The sequence below is a fragment of the Echinops telfairi genome, unplaced genomic scaffold, assembly GCF_000313985.2.
Source record: "Echinops telfairi isolate 266 unplaced genomic scaffold, ASM31398v2 ScPeMD7_60;HRSCAF=208, whole genome shotgun sequence".
In the NCBI taxonomy this organism is placed as follows: Eukaryota; Metazoa; Chordata; class Mammalia; order Afrosoricida; family Tenrecidae; genus Echinops; species Echinops telfairi.
In genome coordinates this window covers 14,319,751-14,343,056 of record NW_022103958.1, presented here as the reverse complement: position 1 = coordinate 14,343,056, position 23,306 = coordinate 14,319,751, and the positions used below count along the sequence as shown (strand labels likewise).

At 38.4% G+C, this 23,306-nt stretch overlaps 1 long non-coding RNA gene across 1 annotated transcript in view; it reads left to right on the top strand.

The window, feature by feature from the left end:
- Window positions 1-135: 135 nt before the first annotated feature.
- The window catches only part of LOC123521762, a 49,129-nt gene continuing 25,958 nt past the window's right edge, over window positions 136-23,306 (top strand). The window contains exon 1 of the long non-coding RNA XR_006680111.1: window positions 136-204. This is a non-coding gene — a long non-coding RNA (uncharacterized LOC123521762). The remainder of the gene's footprint in view (window positions 205-23,306) is intronic.

Genomic DNA, 23,306 nt, shown 5'->3' with positions numbered 1-23,306 from the left:
CTCAGATCTTAGTTCAGCAACTGAGTTAACGTTTTTTTGTGTTTTGTAATAGTCTTGAATCTGGTTAAATCTAACCTCCTTTCCCATCCCCCTTGTTTTTCTTCAGTCCAACCCAGGGCAACCTGTACTCTGGTGGTCCTCACTCAGACAAGCCTGTTACTGGTGCAGGGCCTTTGCAATGAATGGTTGGAACTCCTTCCCCAGGTATTTACCAACCTCACTTCCTATGGACTCTTACCCAACTATCTTCTCCTACCATCACTGCAAAATAGAATTTGTTATTTGTTAACCTTTGACTTTATATATGTGACAGCACATTATTTTTGTGGCCTACTCATTATTTACTACCAACAACCCTTCAGGATAGAGTGGAGCAGCCTCTCTGGGTTTCTGAGTCTGTAATTATTTGCATAAGTGGAGAGTCTCATCTTTGAACCAATTTATTTGCCTGGCGTCTACTAAAATATATACTTCACAAGGTTAGGGCTTGTTTTGTTCCTTACTAAATTGCCAGTGTCTCCACAAGTGTTTGGTTCAAACCAAAAACTCAGAAATATCTGAATAATGCCTTTTGTTGCATATTATTAGCTGATTCTCCTCTGAATTGTAAATTAAAAATAAGAGGGCTTCCTACGCACAGGTGTGATGAGCTCTGGACATGTCTTTGTGTATCTAACAGAGGGAGGACACATCCTTCTCTGCCCTTTTCACTCTATTCTTCATTTCACATTAGCTGTAGGATCATTCAGGTTTACTTAGTCATGAAACTCATTTAAAAAGTAGCATTTTCTCTTATGCATAACTCTAATATACTCTTTCAAAACTACTTATATTCTCGTAGTGGCAGTGTTTCAAAAAATCCTTGGGATTCATTTTCTTCTTCTGCATCTTTGATATTTGCCAGCTATTTCTCCTTCTGCATTCTGCCAGATCATGACCTCAAAGTCATTACTACCCTCTCTTTGGCAGGCGCCAGCTCGTTACCATTTCTCTGCTCCACAGGCCATCTGACTGTTTGAAGTTTTAAATGGGGACGTAGATAATGAACGTAATTTGAATTGCAAGGCACCTAATTTGGTACAGTCTGTAGAAGAAGTATGGAAATCTTTTCTACATTTTGTAGAGCTGACTAGAACTGAAAACGTTTGGCCTACTTCAAAGACTACCCAGATCCTGCCATCTGATTGTACTAATGTGATTGAGTCTCTAGAACACTTGCAGGGCTCTTTGGAAGCCCATGGATCAGAAGCAGATGGATGAGGCATCAGGGTAAGAGTGAGAGTAGTGAAAAAGCAATTGCTACCTCCCAACATGACAATGGCCAGTATCTGCTACTAAGAGTTTGAATATGTTACCTATTGTAAAGTTGCAAATTAAAAAACAAAACAAAAATTTCTGGTAAGCTTTCTGATCAGATGCACAAATCATAGGACTAAGGAACTGCCATACAGGGATTTATTTTTTTAATTGTGTCTTAAAAACCCCAAAGGAGATTTGATTCTCAAGGCTGACAACCCTATGAGAATTGCACTTATTTTACTAACCTGCAGTGACTTTTGAATAATAAATGGAAATAGTCCCTTTTTATTAAAGCAGTCATATAATTTATCATTCAAGGTAAGAAACTTTGGAAAACACAAAAATTATTTCAATTATATTTATTTGAGTATGCCTGACCAATAAATTGATTTTGTTATACCAAAAATAAACATTACATAGGTGGTTATCAGCTCAATGTGTAACTGCTTGACCTCCATTTAAATAATTTTATGAAACAAAAATTGCTTATAACCTTTAAATGATGTATTGCTATGTTAGAACACAATAAACATTTTTTTCTGCAAGGAAAAATGAACATCAAAAGAAATAACCAGAACATTTAAATTTGGTTAAATTTCATTCTCTTTGATCAGTTTTGTTATTTTTTTTGCTAATTTTAATAATTCTTAATATATTATTAATATTTGAAGAAAAATGATAGAGGGCTATGTGTACCTTCCTCTCATTTTAGTAGAGAGGACAATCCAACACCACACCACTCTGAGGTCCACTGCCCCAAGGCAGCGATCAGACATCTGGCCCCACCCTCCACCTTTCTTCAAGTTGTTCTGAGACCAAATGACACCATCCATCCTGGCCGCAGCCCTCTTCTTTGTTGCGTTTGCCAATTCACTGCAACGGACACACAGAACTCATCGGCCATACTGAAACTATGAGGTTTTTTAGGGAGACTGAAATATTTCCTTGGGTCAAGTGCCCATCTAATTTGTTAAATTTTTCTTTTAATTTAAATATTTTCCTGATTCCTGACAATCCCATGTGTACCCGTGCAGAAGTGGAGGATGCAAAATGAAGCACTTTGCTGCTAACTAAAAAAATTAGGAGTCTGTATAAATCCTGAGGCACCACGGAAGAAAGGCCTGGCCATCAGCTTCCACTGAAAGCTCTGTGGAGCACAGTTCTCTAGCACACATAGTGTTGTCCTGGATTGGAGTCAGCCATGTGGTCACTGGTTATAGATAATGGCATCTCATTGACTGAAAGAAAACAAAGGTTGATGATAATCATCCTGGTCTATTTCAAGGAAAAATCAATAGTAACTTATTAACAATGGGGCTTTTATTACACTAAGGCTAATCTGAGTTAAATATTAGAGCAATAGAATGAGTGAGGAATTCACCCTGATAAAACGTGTTACCATTGTGCTTTTTAATCCTCAGATTCTTAGGTTGGACAATTGACACATTTAGTTGTTCTCCAATTTATTAGTCATGTTATTTCAGGCAAGTTATTTGCATTGTAGGTTTATCTTTACCTACCTAAAATGGAATTACTAAAATATCTGTCTCTTGGAAATATTATAAAAATTAAGTTAGGAAGAACATGAACGTGAATGGAATAAAATTAATTGTTCAAATAATATTCCGACTAGAAATATTAGGAATAGTGATGATAATATCCATTAATGTGTGTAGTTATAGTGTTCATGCTTTTGAAGAAGTTGTGCCCATATCTGACTATCAAGGAGTGTTGTATGAAGGTGAGGGTGCTGCTGTTAGGTCCCCAGAGTTGGTTATGACTCATTCTGACCCTCTGCCGGACAGAAGGAAGCACTGATGGGTCCCTACGCCACCCTCAGAATTCTTGTGATGTTTGATGTGATTGTGGTGGCCGCTACGGCAATCCACCCCCTTGATGGTTTTCCTCTTTTTCAGTGACCCTCTACTTCAGCAAGCATGATGTCCTTTTACAGGGCATGGTCTCTCCTGTAACCTGCCCAAAGTAACTGAGACAAAGCCTCACCATATTCGCTCCCAAGAAGCATTCTGGTTATACCTCTTCCAAGAAAAAATCTGTTTATTCTTCTGGCAGTCTATGATACTTTCAATATTCTTTGCCGGCATCAAAATACAAATGCATTCATTCTTTTGTGATCTTCCTAGTCAATGTCCAACTTTAACATGCGTACGAGAAGACTGACAGCACCATGACCTGCATCAGGTGCGCCTAGTCCTCAAAGTAACATTTTGCAACACTTGAAAGAGGTCTTGTGCAGCAGATTTATCCAATGCGATGTGTTGTTCTATCTCTTTTCTGCTGCTTCCATGAGCATTGACTGTGAGTCTAAGCAAAATGAAATCCTTGACCATTTCAATCTCAACTCTTTTTGTCATGTTATCATCTATTGGTCCAATGAAGATTTTAGTTTCCTTTACATTAACATTCAATCCATACAGAAGACCCAAGTCTTTGATCTTCATCAGCAAATGCTTCAAGTCCTCCTCACTGTCAGCAAGCGAGGTTGTGTCACCTGCATCTCGAAGATTGTTAACAAGACTTCCTCTAATTCTTATGCTGCTTTCCTCTTCATAAAGTCCGGCTCCTCATAGTATCTGCTCAGCACACAGATGAAATAAGTATATTGAGAAGATACAAGTCTTTTGCACACCTGTCCTGATTTAAACCACCCATTGTTCTTTTTTGGTTCATGCACAGGTATGATGGGACTTTCAAAATGGGAAACACATACCTTTTTTTTTTAAGATGGCATTGCCTTTTTTGAAGGATAAATTAGAAATGACAATAAAAATCCTTAGATTTATGCATAATATTTGATGCTATAATTATCACAGATCTAGATATTTATTTAGAATTAGTAAGCATTGATCAGACAAAATGTATCTTCAGTTTAGACAGCAAGAAATTAGAAGTAACCTAAATGTCCAAATAAAAAGGTAAGACTTAATAAATTATGACACAAGCAAATAGGAGAAGAGCATGAAGTCATTAAAATGTGATTTAAATTTATTTTAATGACATGTGAATATATTCATAGACTCATGGAAGTAATCTCCTACAAAACTGTATATATTATTGACTTCTAACTTTCTTTAAAATGGTTTTAACTCTTTCTCTTTCTCACACACAGAGGATTGGAATCTCAAAAGTCAAACTGCTCACAGTTTGAGTACTAGTCTGGTTTTAATAGAGAAATGAATTCAGAGACATTCATATATGTATGAGAGAGCTTCATATCAAAGAGTAATTGTATATTAAGAAAACATTCCAGTCAGTTCAGATAAGGTCCACAATTCCTATATTAGCCTATAAGCCAATACTAGTCCATAAATTCCTCTTCAGACTAATGTAGCCACTTGCAATGATGCTAAATGCAGGAAGATCAAGGCTGGTGAGTGGAAAAGCTTGTGGATCCAGTGATGGTGGATGCATTTCCAGGGTTCTGGCTGCCATCAGCGTGGTGCCATGTGACTTGTCAACAGGAAGGTGAAGCACACAGTTTGTCCAGCCTGCAGGGAGGAAGAGAGGAAGAGTCCTCATGAGAAGGCCACACCCACAAGGAGGCAACATCAGGCTCTGACCTGATTGACAAGCTAAACTCCATCCTTTCACTCTTAATATCCTCAGGTTGACATGAGATTTTGTGTAACTACAAAAAAAGGATTACAGATTGTGTCATTTCAGATTGCAATTAGCAACAAATCAACCAAAAAACCCAATAATAATTTAGACTGACTTAAAAATACTAATCGTCTATTGCCTCCTGAAATATCAAACCTCAGAAATATTACCTTCTGGCAAAATTTCATCACAATTCCATTTCTTATGCTTCTCAGCTCAGCCTCCTTTTGGGCACCCATCTTAATGTCCTTTTGGGCACCTCCCAAAGCCTTGCTTTATGAAGGGTTAGGACCACTGACATTTAGGCCATGCAGCTGCACACCTAGGCACTTTACCTGAGTTTAGATCATAACAGTCCTTTCTAGTCATCTAACTTAGGTTATGATTGCTGCTCATACTGGGTTAATCACTATGACAAAAGGAGAGTCAAACTGATATATTACCTTTAATATGAGGATCAACCTGGAAGGAAGAAGAAGGTCAGCCTAATGGAAATCCTATGTTAGCTATGCAGTAAAGAGCTGAAACAGATGCCAGAGGAGGCAACAAAATATTTCTTTTTCAAAAAAAATATAAAGCAATTTATTTGTCAACAGAACCTCCATGAAGGTTTGCTTTTTTAATCAGTTTATTCGGGGCTTGTATATCTCATCACAATCCATACATCCATCCATTTTTCAAGCACATTTGTACATATGTTGCCATCATCGTTTTCAAAACATTTTCTTTCTACTTGAGCCCTAGGTTTTATCTCATTTCCCCCATCTCTCACTCTCCCTCTCTTATGAACCCTTGATAATTTTTCTTTTTGTTTTTTTCCTGTCATAACAGTGACTGATGTCAGCCTTCCCCCATTTTTCTGTTGTCCGTTCGCCTGGGAGGGGGTTATATGTAGATCATTGTGTTTGGTTCCCCCTTTCTCCCCACACCTTCTCCTTCCTCTTTGGTATACACATAATTTCTACAAATGAATATAAGTTTGTATCAGGAGAAAAGAGCTTAGGTTTCTACAATGATAACTTTAAAATTAGAGCGGTATCTAAATTAACAGAACCCTCAAAACTGAATTACTGGTATTTCACTACTTCATTTTTAGAAGAATATGACATATGACAAAAAAATCACAGCTCTCCCATTAGATCTTGGAGAAAAGAATTGATCTCCTAGCATCCTCTGAATCATATTACCTCTAGTAACAAATAATGTGACTTGACTTTCCATAGAAGGACTCTGAAGTAGTCTACTCAAGTACATGTAATTGGATTTTACTTCAAAGATATGAGTAAAAGGGGGCTTTGACACTTTGTCTTTTTTGAAGATAAAACTAAGGACTGAAATTAAAAGTGTGTTTTCAAAATGAGCAACTCAAAATAAATCACTCAGAAGAGCCATTCTACTGAGTGATGGAGTTAACTGAGATGCATATCGCCCACTTTGTAATTTGCTCCCATGGTTGGCAGCTTTCCTCCCTCTCCTGTGTTCCTCAAGTGGGCGATCAGCACAGTAGAGCACAAAGGAAGGACCCTCAAGGAGCAGGGTCAATCATAAACTGATGTCGTATGTGTAATTATTATGCTCACCTACCATACATCTCATGTAATTTGCTAAAGAGAGATAATTGAGCTAAATGACCTGTATGGTTTCTTTTAATCCTAAATTGGAGACTTGTATGTAAATGTGCTCTGGACAAATGACAAGATCATGTTTCTGTCTGCACTGTGACCCTGCTCCAGAAATCAAAGTACAATAGAAGTATAACAAAGCTTTATTTTTGTAGCTAAATGTTTTATTCATAGAGCCACGGTTATTCTTTCACTGCTCCATCTGTGAACTATTTGCAAAGGGATGCATTAAAAAATGAAACAAAACATACTGCTTTGTCCATTGATGTGAATCTAGGTACACTTTTCACCTGTATTATCTTATGCTTTACGTTCGTTTTCTCTCTAATGTTTTCTTCAAACTCAAGTAAGAGAATGGTACTAGATTAAGAAACAAATAGGGATTTGAGTTATTTTTCACTGCTAAGAGGAAAATAAATAATGAAATATGGGAGAATGTATTAGGGAAACTTCCAGTTAGTTTGTCTAGTGAAGGTTCTATTTGATGTGAGACTCAAGTAGTGAGGAGGCTGCCATGCAAAACTTGGGGTGAGAGCATTTTAAGTGGGAGAAATTGAAAATATAAAAGGTTTGGATGAAACAAATGAAAATAGAGATGATGTTGGATATGTAGATCAGGGAGACTCTTTCAATCTGCAGTAAGTAAGGAATTCAAGTTTTAATTTAAATATAGTGAAGGACCACTAAAGAGCCCTGGTGTATATGGTGGTTAAACACTGTAGTTCAAATGCACCTGTCACTCCACAGAAAAAGATGATAGTGTCTGCCACTGTAAATATTTACATTCTCAGGAGTCTATGGAGCAGTTCCACTCTGTTATACTGCGTTACTGTGAGTAGCCATTGACTCAGGGAGAATGGGTCACCACCACTAAGCATGTAGGTAGAGGGCTAACAAGGTCCACTAAGGATTGGACTGTATCTCAGAAAGTATATGTAGGGATTCTAACTACTGTATCTGTGAATAAAGAGCCCTGGTAGTGCAGTAGAATGGGCTAAATCTTGTAATGATAATTTCCAGGTCACCGGTGCAAAGCCACCAGAGACAGATGATACTATATGCTCTCTTTAAAAATCTCAGTCTGGGCAACCCTATGCAGCAGTTTTACCCTGTTCAATAAGGATGCTTGGAGTCAGAATAAGCTCAAAGGAAGTGGATTCTGTCTGGTTTGGGTATTGATGTGCTCCTGCTTAGAATACAACCATTGTAAAGAGGTTACTATTGAGTAACATGGTCCCTAGACGTAGTCTTTTCTGTGTGGTGTCCTATAAATGGGAGTGCATACATAGACACACATAGGAGGATGACATAGTAGCCAAGGATTGTGAAACAAGGCCTGTGCTACAGATACCAAAAGAGACAGAGATGCACCCCTGGGTCTGACTCAGAGAGAGAATCGAACCCAGTGACAGGAGATGTCAACCTCCACCACTGTAAGAAAGCATTTTCTGTTCCTTCAAGTCATCTGTCTCATCACATTTTGTTGGGTAGCTCTGGGAAACTAAAATGTATTCAACTGCACTTTCTTCAAATATTATCTTGGCTCCTCAGTGGGGGATGGAGGACACCAGGGAATTTTTAGGAGACAGTTGCAGATGGAGGAGCCCTGGTGGCATAGTGGGAAAGAGTTTCATTGTCAGAAACTCATAGCGGAAGTTCTACTCTGTCTTAGACGAGCCCTGTGAGTCGGCATTGACTCAGTGGCAGTGAGCTTGGTCTGATTACAGATGAGAAGTTGGACTTAGCAGTTTATTAGTTGACTTTGGTCATTTATGTGATGCATAAGTCATTCCTTCATTTCTGGATATGAATGAAGATCTTCTCTGCTGTAGGAATAAAGTTCCGGAGCTCAAATTGTTATAAGATGCCATCACATAAGTTCTGATCCATCGTGATCCTGTGCACAATAGGAAACCCCCCATGGTCCTGTGCCATCTTCACCATCGTTTTCAAGTCCAAGGTTGTTGTAGCCACTGCATCAATTCATTTAGTTGAGGGCCTTCCTCTTTTTTTGCTGCCCCGTTACTTTTTTTAATACTTTTATTGGGGGCTCTTACATCTCTTATCATAATCCATACATTTATCCAGAGCGTCAAGCACATTTGCACATATGCTGCCATCACCATTTTCAAAGCATTCTCTTGCCACATGAGCCCCTGATATAAGCTCCCCATTTCTTTCCACGACTCCCCCACCCACCCTCCCTAATGAACCCTTGATAAGTCATAGATTATTATTTGCATATCCTAGATTGTCCTACATCACCCCTCACCTGCTTCCAATGTCCATCCCGCTGGGAGAGGGGTATAGGTTGATCCTTGTGATCGATTCCCTCTTTCTCTCCCTCACTCCGGCCTCCCCTAATCCTCCTGGTATTTCTACTCTCATTGTTGGTCCTGAGGGATTTATCTATATGGGATTCCCTGGGCATCAAGCTCTTATCTGTAGCAGTGTGCATTGTTCTGATTTAATCTAATTTGTAAGGTAGAATTGAGGTCATTATAGTGGGGGGAAGGAAGCACCAAAGAACTAGAGGAAAGTTGTATGTTTCATCAGTGCTACACTGCACCCTGACTGGCTCATCTCTTCCCTGTGACCCCTCTGTGAAGGATGTCCAATTGTCTACAGATGAGTATTGGGTATCCACTCCATGCTCCCCTCCTCCATTCACATTGGGTATAATTTTGTTCTGGGTCTTACATGTCTGACACCTGATCCCATTGACACCTCATGATCACACAGGTTGGTGTGCTTCTTCCATATGGTCTTTGTTGCTTCTCAGCTAGATGGTCACTTGTTTATCTTCAAGCTTTTAAGACCCCAAATACTATATCTTTTGATAACCAGGCACCATCAGCTTTCTTCACTACATTTGCTTATGCAATTTTTTGTCTTCAGCGATTGTGGTGGGAAGGTGAGCATCACAGAATGCCAGATTGTTAGAATAAAGTGTTCTTATGATGAGGGAGTACTCAAGTCAAGGCCCAATGTCCATCTGAAGCCTTAATTCTTAACATATAGAGATAAGTACATAGATCTATTCCCCTCTGGTTATACATAAATATATTTACATATATACATGCCTGTATTTAGACCTCTATAAATGTCCCTTTGCCTCCTGGTTCTTTCCTTTATTTCCTTTTACTTTCCTCTTGTCCCACCATGATGTTCGGTCTTTATTCAGGTTTAGTAATTCCTCACTGCTACATTGCCCTTGATTAAGCCTCACTAGGCATCCTATGCCCTTCTCTCCATTGATTTTAGTTCACTTGTTGTTCCCTTGTCCCTGGGTTGGTTCCCCACTGCCCTTTCCTTTCTCCTACCTCCCTTCCCCCGTATCCCTCTGGAACCATTGGTCCCATTCTATTCATCTCCAAATTCTTTGTCCCACCTATCTAAACTAAAGAAGCATCCAGATACATCAATAAGCACAAAAACCAGGCAAAGCCAAATGAAACAATGAAGGAAGTCAAGACCAACAAACAGCAAAACAACAACAAAAACAAAAAGAAAGCCACTGACAAAAATGGAAAGGCCTATAAATAGTTCAAGGTCTGTTTGTTGGCCTTTACGAGTGTTTTCCAATGGCATCTGATGGGGTGCACACTTTGTCTCCAAAATCCGTTTTTGGTATTTCTCGGGGTTTTCATCACTTTGCCCTCCTTGCTGCTCTATTGCATACCCTTAGTGTTTCACCCCAGCATGATGGGGTCAGTCTGTGCACAATTCCCACACTGTGTCTCCAGTGTTGTCCCCCACAGCAATATGGTTTAATGAGGGATGCTCTGTCCCATGGTGGGGCTGGCCCTATGGTCCTCTCTGTGTGTTGTCTGCTCTGAGCAAGAATATCAAAAGTGATGTCCTTCTCCAAGAACTGGTCTCTCCTGATAATATCAACTCAGTATACAAGATAAAGTCTTGCCATCCTTGCCTCTAAGGAGCACTCTGGTCATATTTCTTCCAAGACAAATTTGTTTGTCCTTTTAGCAGTCCATGCTACTTTTGACATTCCTCTCCAGCAAACTCAGGATTGACATTCAATCTCAGCACAATTCAGACTGTGCCATCTATAACTCATTCTTTCTGGATTATAAAAGCTTCTCTCTATAAACCAGTGTTTTTCTCTCTGAGGTGTCCTTGGGTAGTCAGACAACACCATCATTAATAATAGACTTTAGTATCTGCCATGTATGTGTTCAAGAGCCCCAGTGGCCCAATTACATGTAGGGCACTACCCCAAAGAGCGGCTGTATGAACCAAATGGCTGTTCAAAAAAAGAAAAACTTTTATATTTGCTCCCATAAATAATATAGCTAAGGAAACTCTTTTGGGGCAGTCAGAGTTCATTCAATCCTATATGGTTGCAATGAGTCAGAATGGATTTGACACACAACAACATACCTGAGCTCAAAGTCCAGCTCCAGTATTACCTCTGTGATCTAACAGGATAGTGATAGTGAACCTCCTAGAGTGTCTATTTTCTCATTTATATTCCATGGGAGAAAGACTGAGCTCTCTACTCCTGTAAACAATTATAGTCTCGAAAACCAACTGTGTTAGTCCCGGGAGACTAGAGAAACAAATCCAGGGAGATTCATATGTGTGTAAGAGAGAACTTTATATCAAAGAACAATTATACATTAAGAAAATATGCCACCCCAGTCCAGATTAAATCCATAAATCTAATATTAGCTCATATGTCCAATACTAGTCCATAAATGCCTCTTTAGACTCACACAGCCATGCAATAATGCCGAATTCAAGAAAGTCACAGGCCAGTGTGTGAAGAATCTTGTAGATCCAGTGGCACTGGAAGAATCTTGTGCCTCCTCCAGCTCCTGGGCTCTGGCTCCATCAGTGTGTCTCCATGTGGCTTGTCAACAGGAATGTCTCACTGGGAGTGTCTGTGTCCTACCTTCAGTGAGGTTTTATGTCCTTTATGCATCCAAATGGGGTCATCAAGCTGGGACCTGATTAACAGATTAAACTCCAAATTGACAGATTATGTTTCTGCCGCACTAACAGAGGGTCACTATGAGTCAGCATTGACTCAATGGCAGTGAGTTTCAGTGATAAAGTAGAATTAAACATACATTCTACTCCATTCAATACTATTGTGTAATGAATGAAACAATATTCACAACTTTGTTAATCCATGCCTGGCCTTCTGAGTATTTTCATTAGTTTGCATGCAAAATTGATTCAGATGAGTCTTTGAAGGAAGCATTATTTTGAGTGTCTACACCGAGCCAAGCAATAGTGTTCAAATCCTAATCCTTGGAAGACAGAATTTATGGATATTACTAAGAAGTCAGAGAAACTTAGGTTACAATTAGTCTAGCCCAGGCTCACAAAGACCAATGATGCTAGGACACTACTCTAATAGAAATGATTAATGATCTTTGGCATTTTACTTGCCCGAATTATTGTAAATGTTGTTTTTGCATGCCATCAAGCAGGTTTTCAACTCACACTGACCCCCATCGGACACAGTAGAATAGCAAAATTACTCTGCAATCTTGGTGGGAGCAGATCACCAATTTTTGCACCTGAAAGGGTGCTTTGTTGGTTCAAACTGGAACTTTTCATTTAATAGTTGTGTGCTTAACTTTTGGACCACTAGGGACTGATGTAATTTACATATCTGAAAGAAAAATATCCTGACAATCTACTAATTTCTTCCTTCAAAATATTTATTAAATATCAATTTTATACCAGGTAATGAAATTTTAAAATAATAAATTAAATGTCAAATATGCATATTGTAAATATGTTAGATTTTATGGAATTTTCATCTGTATGACTTCTAAAAGGCATATTGATTTGACTCTCATTTGTACTATGAGCAAGGGCAGAGCAGTGTTTCCACAGCTGCTTTATGATGTAAAGACCTGACAACAATCCTTTGCAGATTGGGCAACCCAGAAAAAAACAAAGAAACATCAGTGAGATGAATTTGGCAACTCTTTCCTTCATTCAGTATATATTTTTTTCCTTTTGAAAGCTCATTACAAGGGAGGGAATTTCTTGCGATTAATACTTTGTCAACTGTTAATCTATTTTTTGTGTGTGAGATCCAAAGTGTCACGGGGAGGCTTTCATTTCTATAAGAAAATTATGCTGAGCCAGAAAATGACAAGCAGTATTAAGAAGGCATCATACTTTCTCATATAGATGACCTTTAACGAGAATTGTAGTTATTATCTTACAATATAGTCCTTCGTTTATTAGCTGTCCTTTTCCTGAGTTCTCACGCTATTATATAGCAAAAATATAGATCCTTCGCTTAAAAATAGAGAAATATGATTTAGCCACTATAATGGCTCAAGGCTCTCAAGTTTTATTCAATTTCCCCCCTCATTATGTGAAGGTGTGAAGATGATGGTGGCTGCTCATCAGTTCAGGAGAGAGATTCAACTTTATCTCTGACCATTAAGTTAGTCATAAAAGACATTTTATTTTCCATACCTGGTAGAAGTTCATTAAAGCAATTGGCTAGGCTTTTAGGATTACATTAAGAGATATTGTTAGGGAAGTCGTCTAGATCTTTAAGTAGAATGACTAATTTGGATAGTTACGGATGATATGAGAGTCTCATATTTTCCCCTTCCTGCACCTAAGTCATTGCTATCAAACATGTCAGAAGGAAACAAAGAAGACTATTAAAATGGTCAATGAATTGAGAAACCAAAAAAGGAACAGAAAAACCTTGTCATGTAACCCTGATTAGAATCCCAGAATGAGTCCGTCTAAGTTCCTACATGGGAGAAATATATAATTTAGTTTTATTCTTTTCTATTGGCAATTGGCTGAGACTTGATGTGTAAGTTTTCTGCACTGTGAGACATACAGAGACAAAAGTTAGATTCTCATCTTCTTTTAGCATTAGGACTTCAAGTTAACAAAATTTTCAGACCACTACCTGACACAATATCATTAGTGAATAGCTCATTTTCCTTTTTTAAAAATTGTAAAACTTTTCTTCTTCTGTGCCTCTAGTTATTTTTAAATGATCTACCTCAGAGCAGCTGTTTTCAGGAAAGTGGCTATATTTGAGAGGCTACTTATTGCTAAAGAAGTGAAAAGAATGTAGTTTTATGGTCCTTGCAGCTAGTGTTTGAAAAAGTTACCTAATATTTACTTTCAATATATAAACTTTGATTTGAACACCAATGGGTATTATATATGGTGACGCCCTAGCCATTCTTTTCAATCCCTCCATCTTCCAAAACATACCAAAGTTGTGAGAGACTAAGGGGGCAAACAGAAAACATAGGCTGCCTAGTATGTGCAAACACTTTGCTAAGCTAAGGTGACCAGACGTCCCGCTTTTGGCGGGACAGTCCCGATTTTTAACAAATTTTCCCGTGTCCCACAGCATTTTTTAAAAGTCCCGATTTTTGGAAAAAATGCACGACAAGCTAGGGTATCCGGTTTTTGGCTGCCATGTGGCTATTTCACCAGGATATGAGTTTTATCAATGGTGTCCCGCTTTACCAATGTTAAAGTCATGTTATCCTAAGTTTTTTGAGAATTCTCTGTGATTTCCAATTTCCCATGAGTAAATTGACTCGGATTCAACCATGTGTCTTATTTACAAACTTCATAAATTTAGAACTGCAATCTGAACCCAAATCTGCAGGATTATGGGTCACATTTTCCTCTATAAACTTTGGGTATTAAACAAGTCTCATTGTCTATTACTGCCTCTATTAATTGTGATCACATTTCAATTATTACAAAAAGTGTTATCATTTCTCTTCCGCCAAAAGTAGGCTTTCTTGTGCTGTTACTATCAGATTAAATGCATTGCATTTAAGGTGTTATCTGAAATATTATCAAAAAGTAATGTAGGTTTTATATTAATTATATAACGTAACTCAAAATCCAATCAGTCCAGATCGACACTATCATAAATTTGCAGTGAATGAGATTTTTATTAGTTGTTTCTATATATTTATTCTCTATATTAGTATTTTGTCCTGAATTGCTTTCCAGACCAAGGAATAAGGAATGTAGAATAAATATATTTCCCCTTGTTTAGTTCAATAATGGAGTCATTCCCAATAAATGGACTCCAGAATTAAACTGAGTCCTCTCCTTACAGAGAAGCTATAAAGCAAGAGCCATCTGGCTGGCTATGTCTTCCTTAGAACATAGGACATCTATTCATCAGCACCCTGTCTTTTCCCCTCTAACCTCAGTTATTTCTATAGGCTTAGGGGAACATTAGCTGGGGATATTGTCGTAAAGATTTACCTGTCTCAATTAGCCACATATACAATCTTTCTCTGGCTTTGAGGAGATTTGACGTGGTCTCATTTCCATCCTAGCCACCACACTAATTGCTGAACGAATAGTCATAAGAACACTAGTGTTTTCAATCCCGAACATTGCGGACTGGTCCCTCGGTAAGTGTGCACCTACAATCGTTTATGCAGTTTGTAAGCCTAAAGGCAACAGAGATCTTTATAGGAGCTGGTTGCATGGGATTCTTTGGGCCTGAAACAGTTCTTCAACAAAGAGATGACAGCTTAACCCAACAGTAGAGTTCCCTCTGCCCCTGAAATAAAATTTTACCTTTTACCCTTGTTGTTCAATGTTCAGTGTTCATGTAAAATTCCCAAACTTCTTTCCTTTCTCCACTCATCCACTGAATGACTGGTATGAAGAACCATCCCTGGAATAGGTCCCTACTAACTTATCCAAAAGACATCATGGACATACATGTCTGTCCTAACATTTATCCAATATAGAAGAAATCAAGATTTGATTTTACTTTCCTTTTTTAATTGCCATTAAACTTGCAAAACTCTTCCTGAATTTTATAACCATTCAGCATAAGTATTTTTCTTCCCGTTTTATAACTGGAAAGTCAGCAAAAGCTAAACAAAGCAAATGCAATGGCATGGAAAACTATCAAAACAGTGCTCAATAACTGAAAATTATGCTATCATTTTCCACAAGAGTTACATATTTTTCCAAGTCCTCCAGGAGGTATTGCCAGAGTTGTGGGCACCCTTCTCGCTATTTCATCTAGAACAGTTATCCCTGTCATGTTGCAAAGGTCATTGCTTTAACAACATGTTAGGACTGACTGGAATCTGTGATGTTTCTGAGTGTTAGATGGCTTTACTTAGTCATTGTCAAAGGATTGTATGCTTACCAATGCCAGGACACATTTCGTCATAATATAAGAGGAAAGGGGAAGAACTTCCTAGAAAGACTTTTACTATAGTCAGCAGATCGTGGGTTTCCTTTGTCTAGGAGCTCTGCGGATGCTGTGTGTCAAGCATTGGGCTAACTGTACTCCATCATATCAAGGTGAGCCCATAGTAGGAAATAAATAACTGTTGTTTGTGAATTTCAGTCCTCTACCAGTGGTAAAGTATTATTAGCATAGTCTTAGTGACATTATCCATTTGAAAGATTAGTGCTTAATTTACAGGCGGTGGTGTCTGGATTGCAGATTCTCAGTTACCGATGGATCATCAGGCTTGGAACCAGAGGCTACATGGTGAAAAGAAACTGGAACACAGTACTGAAGGCAAACGTTCCTGAGAACTGGGACAGTGCTAGCCAGACTAAGGCAATAATGAATCACCTAACCTCCAGGTGCTCATTGGGAAGCAGAGTTTGCACCAGCTGTGATTCCACAGGGATCCTTAACAGTTGTGGTGTAAAAATAAGACATTCTTTTCCGATGGAATGCTGCCCAGGAATTCTGGGACTTTTGCAGGGTGAGACTGGAAGTGACAGAAAGAACCAAGAAAAACTCTATAATAGTGGCAACTTACATTTTCCCACACAGAATGATTACGTCAGCATGTCGCTTGTGGTTCTTTAGTAGCTCTAGCTCCCATGATATTTATGTTCACATCAGGGCTTGGGTTTCCACTAATCTTTAGGAGAGTATCCTTCATGAGATCTACGCCATTTTTGTTGCTGTTACAAAGCAGAGGATCAATCACATGACTGCCAGAACGCTGCATGCGGTGCGGTGAGGGTGGGAGTCAGCAGGAAAGGATTAGAGAATCAGAGTCTGCCCTTCAGACTCATCCACAGACGCAGGGCAAGACCTTGGGATAATTGTGTCATTCCCCACAGGCCATTGATCCAGGTTTGAAAGGATAGGAAGATAGGGAGGAAGGAGTATGGTGGTAATGACTTTGAGCATATTTTCTAATGTCTCATATATTTTTCTTCTCCATTAAATCGTGGTAATAGGAACAAAATGAGACATTTCTCAGTACATTGAATTTAATAATGAGTCAGTATTACATATTAGGAAATGTATAAAAATGCCTAATAAATACCTACTATGTACTGAAGAACGGAGTCCTGGTGGTGTATTCATAAATCGTTACACTTTGGGGAACTCTCAGAGGCAGTTCTCTCTAGCCCTGTGGGATCACTATGAGTTGGCGTCAACTCAATGGCAGTGAGTTTTGGAGTTATGTACTGAAGGGTTCCGCAAGACCCCAATGAATCTCAGGGTGTTGAACACTCAACTGCTAACCCAGACTTCCATTAGAAGAGAGGCCTGGTGGTCTACTTCCAGCAAAAGAGCCGGAGAAATCCTTGTGAAGCCGAGTGCCACTCTGACACAGAACAGATGACTATGACTAGCAGACTCGACAGCAGCTCCACTAACAAGAGCCTTTTGAAAGATTCTGTGGTTGTACTGGGAATCATTAATTCATTTGGTCAGATTTCAGTTGCTGTGGAATCAACTCGAAGACACCATGTGTGTCAGAGTAGAATGACGCTCCATGGAGCTTTCAGTGATGAATTTTTCTACAGCAGAACACCAGCCCTGTCTTCTACTGCACCCCTCATGCGCTTGATCCTCCAACTTTTTGGTTAGCTCCTGAGCATGTTAAGATGGTACCAATGGACAAATTTCAGTAGCATCTGCATTTCAAGATTGTTTTCCTGTAAGATATATTTCTTTTAATTATTATTGTAGTAGAATAACCCTATAGGCAACTATCTCTCTCTCTCAAAATAGAGATTTATGGATACAGATTCCTATAAAAAATGGCTACATATACAAGAGGGCACCCCCAAAACAGGAAAAAAGTTCCACTGGGTGGGGCTTTCGCGATACACATTTTCCTCACTAGGTGAGCATTGATCAATCTACTCTGAGTTAATGCACCTAGTGATATCGCCTGGGAAGTTTCTCTCTGGTCATAGTGAATTTTTTCATGAAAGCAGTTTTGCTCAAACCTCATTTTTTCGTGATGGCCGAATTAAGAGAACAGTATGTGACTATGAAATTTTGTTTTCTGCTATGTTCATAACATGCATATATATGGATATATGGATATATATATCTGCTATGTTCATAACATGCATATATATATGGATATATCTATCTATATCTATAGAGAGAGACATTTTTGTTAGGAACTTTTAGAATTAGCTCATTCTCTGGCCTAATTTTCTTGTTAGCTTGAAGGTCTTTATAATTGTCACTGCAAGCATATGTCCAGTTAATTTAAATCTAATTTAAGCCTATTATAGTTTTCTACTGATAGCTCTGAGATAAAATATATGTTTTCTAAACTTTTTTTTCCCTCTGAACCCATTGTAATGTAACCTTACTATCTTGCTCTTTCTGAAGTGTCTCAGCTCAGGTTTGTACCCTGTGGAGCCTGAGCCATCCACCGCAGGAGGAGTCTAAGGCAGAATGTCTGTGCTGCCTTCTAACGATTTCATCTGAATTGCAAAGCATTGGCTTATGGCCCCATTTATCACTTCGGTTTTAGAAACTACTTCTTTATGACTAGGAAAGATGTTTTTAAAGGATGCGATAAAAGGGATGACAATGCTAACAATGACTTGAAAGCAGGCTTTAGGCAACCTGGAGTTGCAATACTCAGGGTGTTCTTGAATTTCAACCATGGTTTTCACTTGCCACTCCCTTATTCAAGTCTAATGGACTTCAGGTTACCAGAGGGTAGAGGTGATATGGGGCAGTGAGATAGCAGGGGTTATGAAGTGAGAGATTTGGATTCAAATCCTAGCTGTAATCGTGATTTCACTTATTGGCACACGGTGGCAATTTAAGCTTAAAACTTAAGCTTAAGAAGCTTCATTCTCTGCATCTGCAGTATAGGGATATTACCCACTTCCTACTTCCTTATGGTTTTTATGAGTATTAAAATACCACCATCTGGAAATTTTAGAGAAATACCTTGCTGTAAGTAGCTAATTAGATAATGAACACATAGTGATCTAATACTTCATTTGGACAACTTCTAATTAGAAATTATGTATCTACCTTTCCCTTATCATGGATGCACCAACTATTAATTATTTTTTTAAATTATTATCCCATGCAAACACTATACTCATTCATAGGTCTACACTTTCCTGTTTCCCTTCACAATATCTTCCCCCTCCTTCTTTTTTGCCCACTTAAATGTCACGCTTATTTCTAGAAGTAATTTAAACGAAACTTTCTCCAACGACTTCTGTTTTCTTTCTCTCATTTGTTCCACATTATTACATGTTCCACTTAGTTAAGTACACAGCTATCCTCTCTTCTTTATCGATCCAGGTCTATTGCTTGTGTTTAAGTATCTTTCTCTCAGAAGAATTGCAGACCCTTCAGGAAACTGGCCATACAAGGGCACTACAAGAAGTCTGTGGGAAAATAACAGTGCCTTTTCATTCCTTCTTTTTCATGAACTTTTGGAAACCACCCTTGTATATTAACAGTTTTCTTTCACTGAAGTCATTGCCAAAGGTTTGCGATATTTCCTCAACAATTGCAATACTTACTCCATATTTAAGTAGTTTTCTTACTTAAACGGCTCACTTTTCCTTTATTCAAAATGAATCATTTTACTGAGACTCTTACATTTATTATAATAACCCATACATCCTTATGTCCAGCACACATGTGTAATTGTTGGCATCAACAATTTCTAAACATTATCTTTCTTCTTGAGCCCTTTGATATCAGCTCCTCTACCTTCCCCCCCAAAACCCTTAATATATTATGCATTGTTATTATTATTTATACACATCTTACACCGTCCATTCAATCCCTTCACCAACTCTCCTGGAATCCATCCCCCTCGAGGGGGGTTATTCTGGCATATTGTTACTCCCATTACTGATTCTGAGGGGGTTTGTCTTTCCTGAAGTTCCTGAATTCTGTATGTTATAAAGCTCTTGTCTGTGCTGCAGCATGTCCACCAGTCTAGCAGGATTTTCAAGGTAGGACTGAGATCATAATAGTGGGGGGAGGAAGGATTAAAGAACTAGAGGAGTGTTGTGTTTTGTTGGTGCTAAACTGCCCCCCGATGCATTTTGTCCTCCGTGCAGCCCCTCTGTGCTGGAACGTCTAATTATCCTCAGATGGGCTCTGGCTCTCCAACTTGACCCCTCTCCTGACCTCTCTCCAAGCCCAGACACAGGCTTATTCCAAGCATAGTCTGTCAATGTCATCCTTCCTATTTATAAACTTCTGATGTTATATGATAACATTCAGAATAAACATCATATTTTGAGTCAAGCTGTTTAAAATATTCTACAATCTAACCTTTATCTACCTCTCCCTACCTTTCCTTAAACGACTGAATTTTCTTACAATGGCCTTTTTCTTTCTCATCGAATGCAAAATGGTTTCATTCTATGTCTGTCTTCATAGGCCAACTCTCTTCAAACATTTTTTTCCCTGTCAATTGTCCAACGATTAATTTATGTTTCTTTCCATGCACATTTGCCATATTTGTTTTTCTTGGATAATCTATACTTTTTAAGACCTAAAAGAATGTTAATGTCTTATCAAGGAATCGGACACATAGCATCTTGACTTGTTTGTACTACATAGCATCAGGTCCAGGATGACTCACAGCAACCCCAAGAATGGAGTAGAAGGGCCGCTTGGGTATTTTAAGAACAATCTATTCATTACCACTATTATTCTCATGGACAGGATGATATTCAGTGAGTACTAATACATGCCAGGAAACAATACTCACTTTGGATTGTTTTGTTCACTTGTATTTACTATCCTGGACACAGCCATCTCCATTCAATTCACCAGCAGTGAGCCCCTGGAGGAATTCATAAACGTACTATCCCAAGAACCTCTATATTACCTCAATATCTCCACATTTTTGTGTGTTTTTAAATCAGACTGTGTAAGACCACTGTGAGTCGTGATCAACTCAACGGCAATGGGTTTGTCTTGTTTTTGGCAGGCTTCTTAAGGTCCAGGACCATGCTTACTACTCTCAGAATGACCCGGTAGTCAGCATGTCTTAGTTTAACAATTTATTTTCACTATTGTTATTAACAGTCATACATTCATTTAATGGTTTAATTAGATTTTCATTATTTATTGCTAATTTATGTCTATTGACTTTACGGACATATTATTAAAAAGTCTATGGAAATTGAAATTCTTGCAACAAAAATAATATGTTTACATATGCAGATATTTATCAAATACAGTATATTTGACACCACAGGAGAAAAGATGTAGATTTGTTCTCATAAAGACTTCAGCCTAGAAAACTCCATGGGACAATTGTAGCCTATCCTATAGTGTCTCTGTATCTAAATCAAATCACTGACACACAGAAAAAGAGTAGTAGAATCATGCTAAAGACACAACACTGAATAAGATCAATCAAGAATATGTGCATGCTTCTTACAATACCAACTGTGTTAGTCTGGGTATACTAGAGAAACAAATCCACAGAAACTCATATATTATAAGAGAGAGTTTTATATATAGGGGAAGTGTGCGTTCAAAAAGCATCCCAACCCAGTGCTGCCCAAGCCCGTAAGTCCAACATTAGCCCATGGTTCCAACACCAATCCACAAAGTCCTCCTCCATCTCACAAAACACATGCAATGATGCCGACTCCAGGAGGAAAGCCAAATCAGTGAACATGTAAGCATCCCAGCACTGGCACGTCAGCTCTAGCACCCAGGACTGCATCAGAGTAGGCCCATGTGGTTTCTCCTCAGGGATGTCTCACAGGAAGTGAGCCTTACCAGCTAAGGCAGCCACACACTGGTCTGACCATCAGAGAATAAGAGACCAGAGAACAAGAAAGGTAAGGCTCACGGAGTCATTTATCTCTCGGCCCTTCAATTAATCCCATGTGTTTATCAGCCAGGTTGGCACAATAAACCTTAACTATCTCACCAATTTTGTATAATGGACCAAGTTAAACAGTTTTTTTTCTTTTTAATTCAAAGAATGCATGAGTCAGTGCATTCAAAAGTTCAAAAGAGAAGAACTTTGGAATGCTTTTTCAAACAATAGGTGTATGAGAAGAAACTTGGGATCCAAATTGCTTAGGACAAGATGACATTTCATACAAGGCTATCAAATGGCAAGCAGTCTTGAAAGGGTATCTGCCCCTCAGTAAACAGCTGAGGGGTCAACATACATTTGTGATTGGATTAGATAAACAAGAGTGAGAGTTAGCTACACCTCTAAATGTTATTTGGAGTTATTTAGTGATGAGTTTTTATTTAAACAAACAGTGTGGAGTATGGGGTAACATTTTAGATTTGCATTTTAGGGGAAAAATGCCTCATACTTTTCATCATGCCAGCAGGTCTATCAATTTAATTTTTCATTTAGACAGAAGCTCACTCAACTAATGACCCAAATTGTTTATTTATTCAGCAATATGGCTTTAGAAGGTAAGCCACAACTCTCCAAAGTATAACCAAACTCACTCTTTGACCCTTCTGTATTTCTATTGAATTTGCTAAGTGGAAATTTGGTGTTATTAGCTGTGTTTCTCTGTTGAAGTATACCTTGTTTCACACAGATGTAAAGCATACAGTTTTACACTACCGATTCAACTTCCATGACTAAATTTTGGGTTGGTTTTAACTGTTTGTTTTTTGAACACAGTGTGAAGGCCTAGAACTGAAATTACTAGCTGATGAAATGTCATTTGGCTCAGTGTATAAGTGAATTCATATCTGCTTATGATTGATCTTAACAAGAAAGTTCGTTTTGTTTCTGATTTCCTACAACAACAACAAAACACACACACACAATTAACAAAACAAAACCAAACAACTTTGCAACCTTAGCTGTATAAGTTGTCAGAACTCACTTTCTAATATAGTTCAAACATAGCAACAATTTTGCATCAGTTTATTTACCCAAAGAAGCAGTCCTGGTGGTGCTGTGGGTTAAGCATTGGACTGACTTCAAGGTTGGTGGTTCAAACCCACCAGATACTCTGCAACAGAAATATGAGGCTATGTGCTCCCATGAAGATTTACAGTCTCAGAAACTCTATATGGTATCACTATGATGTGAGTCAGAACCCATTAGCTGGCAATGGGTATAGACGAAAGGAGCCAGACGTACTTATGTAAAACAGGAACTCTTACCCTTATCAATATTGATATTTTGGGCCAGGTAAGGAATATTGTTCAGCCTTGGCCTCTTGCCCAACAGATTCCAGCAACATCTAACTAGATGTAAAATCCTAAAAGTTCTCCAATTGCCAATTATCCCTGGGAAACAAGCCCTTCCCCCCTTCAACTGCATTGAGAACCACTGATTTCATTGAAAATAAATTATTATCTGGAATATTTTATTCCATATTCCATTAAATGTTTAAGGTTAAAACTGTGATCGTTTTACACAGTCAACCAACTGAGAAGGTTTCTTGTTTTTTAATGAGATTGTCATCTTAATTTCAGAAAAGAAAGGTAAATCCCAATGGCAGCTTATGGTTTGGATTTCTAAAAGTTAAGAG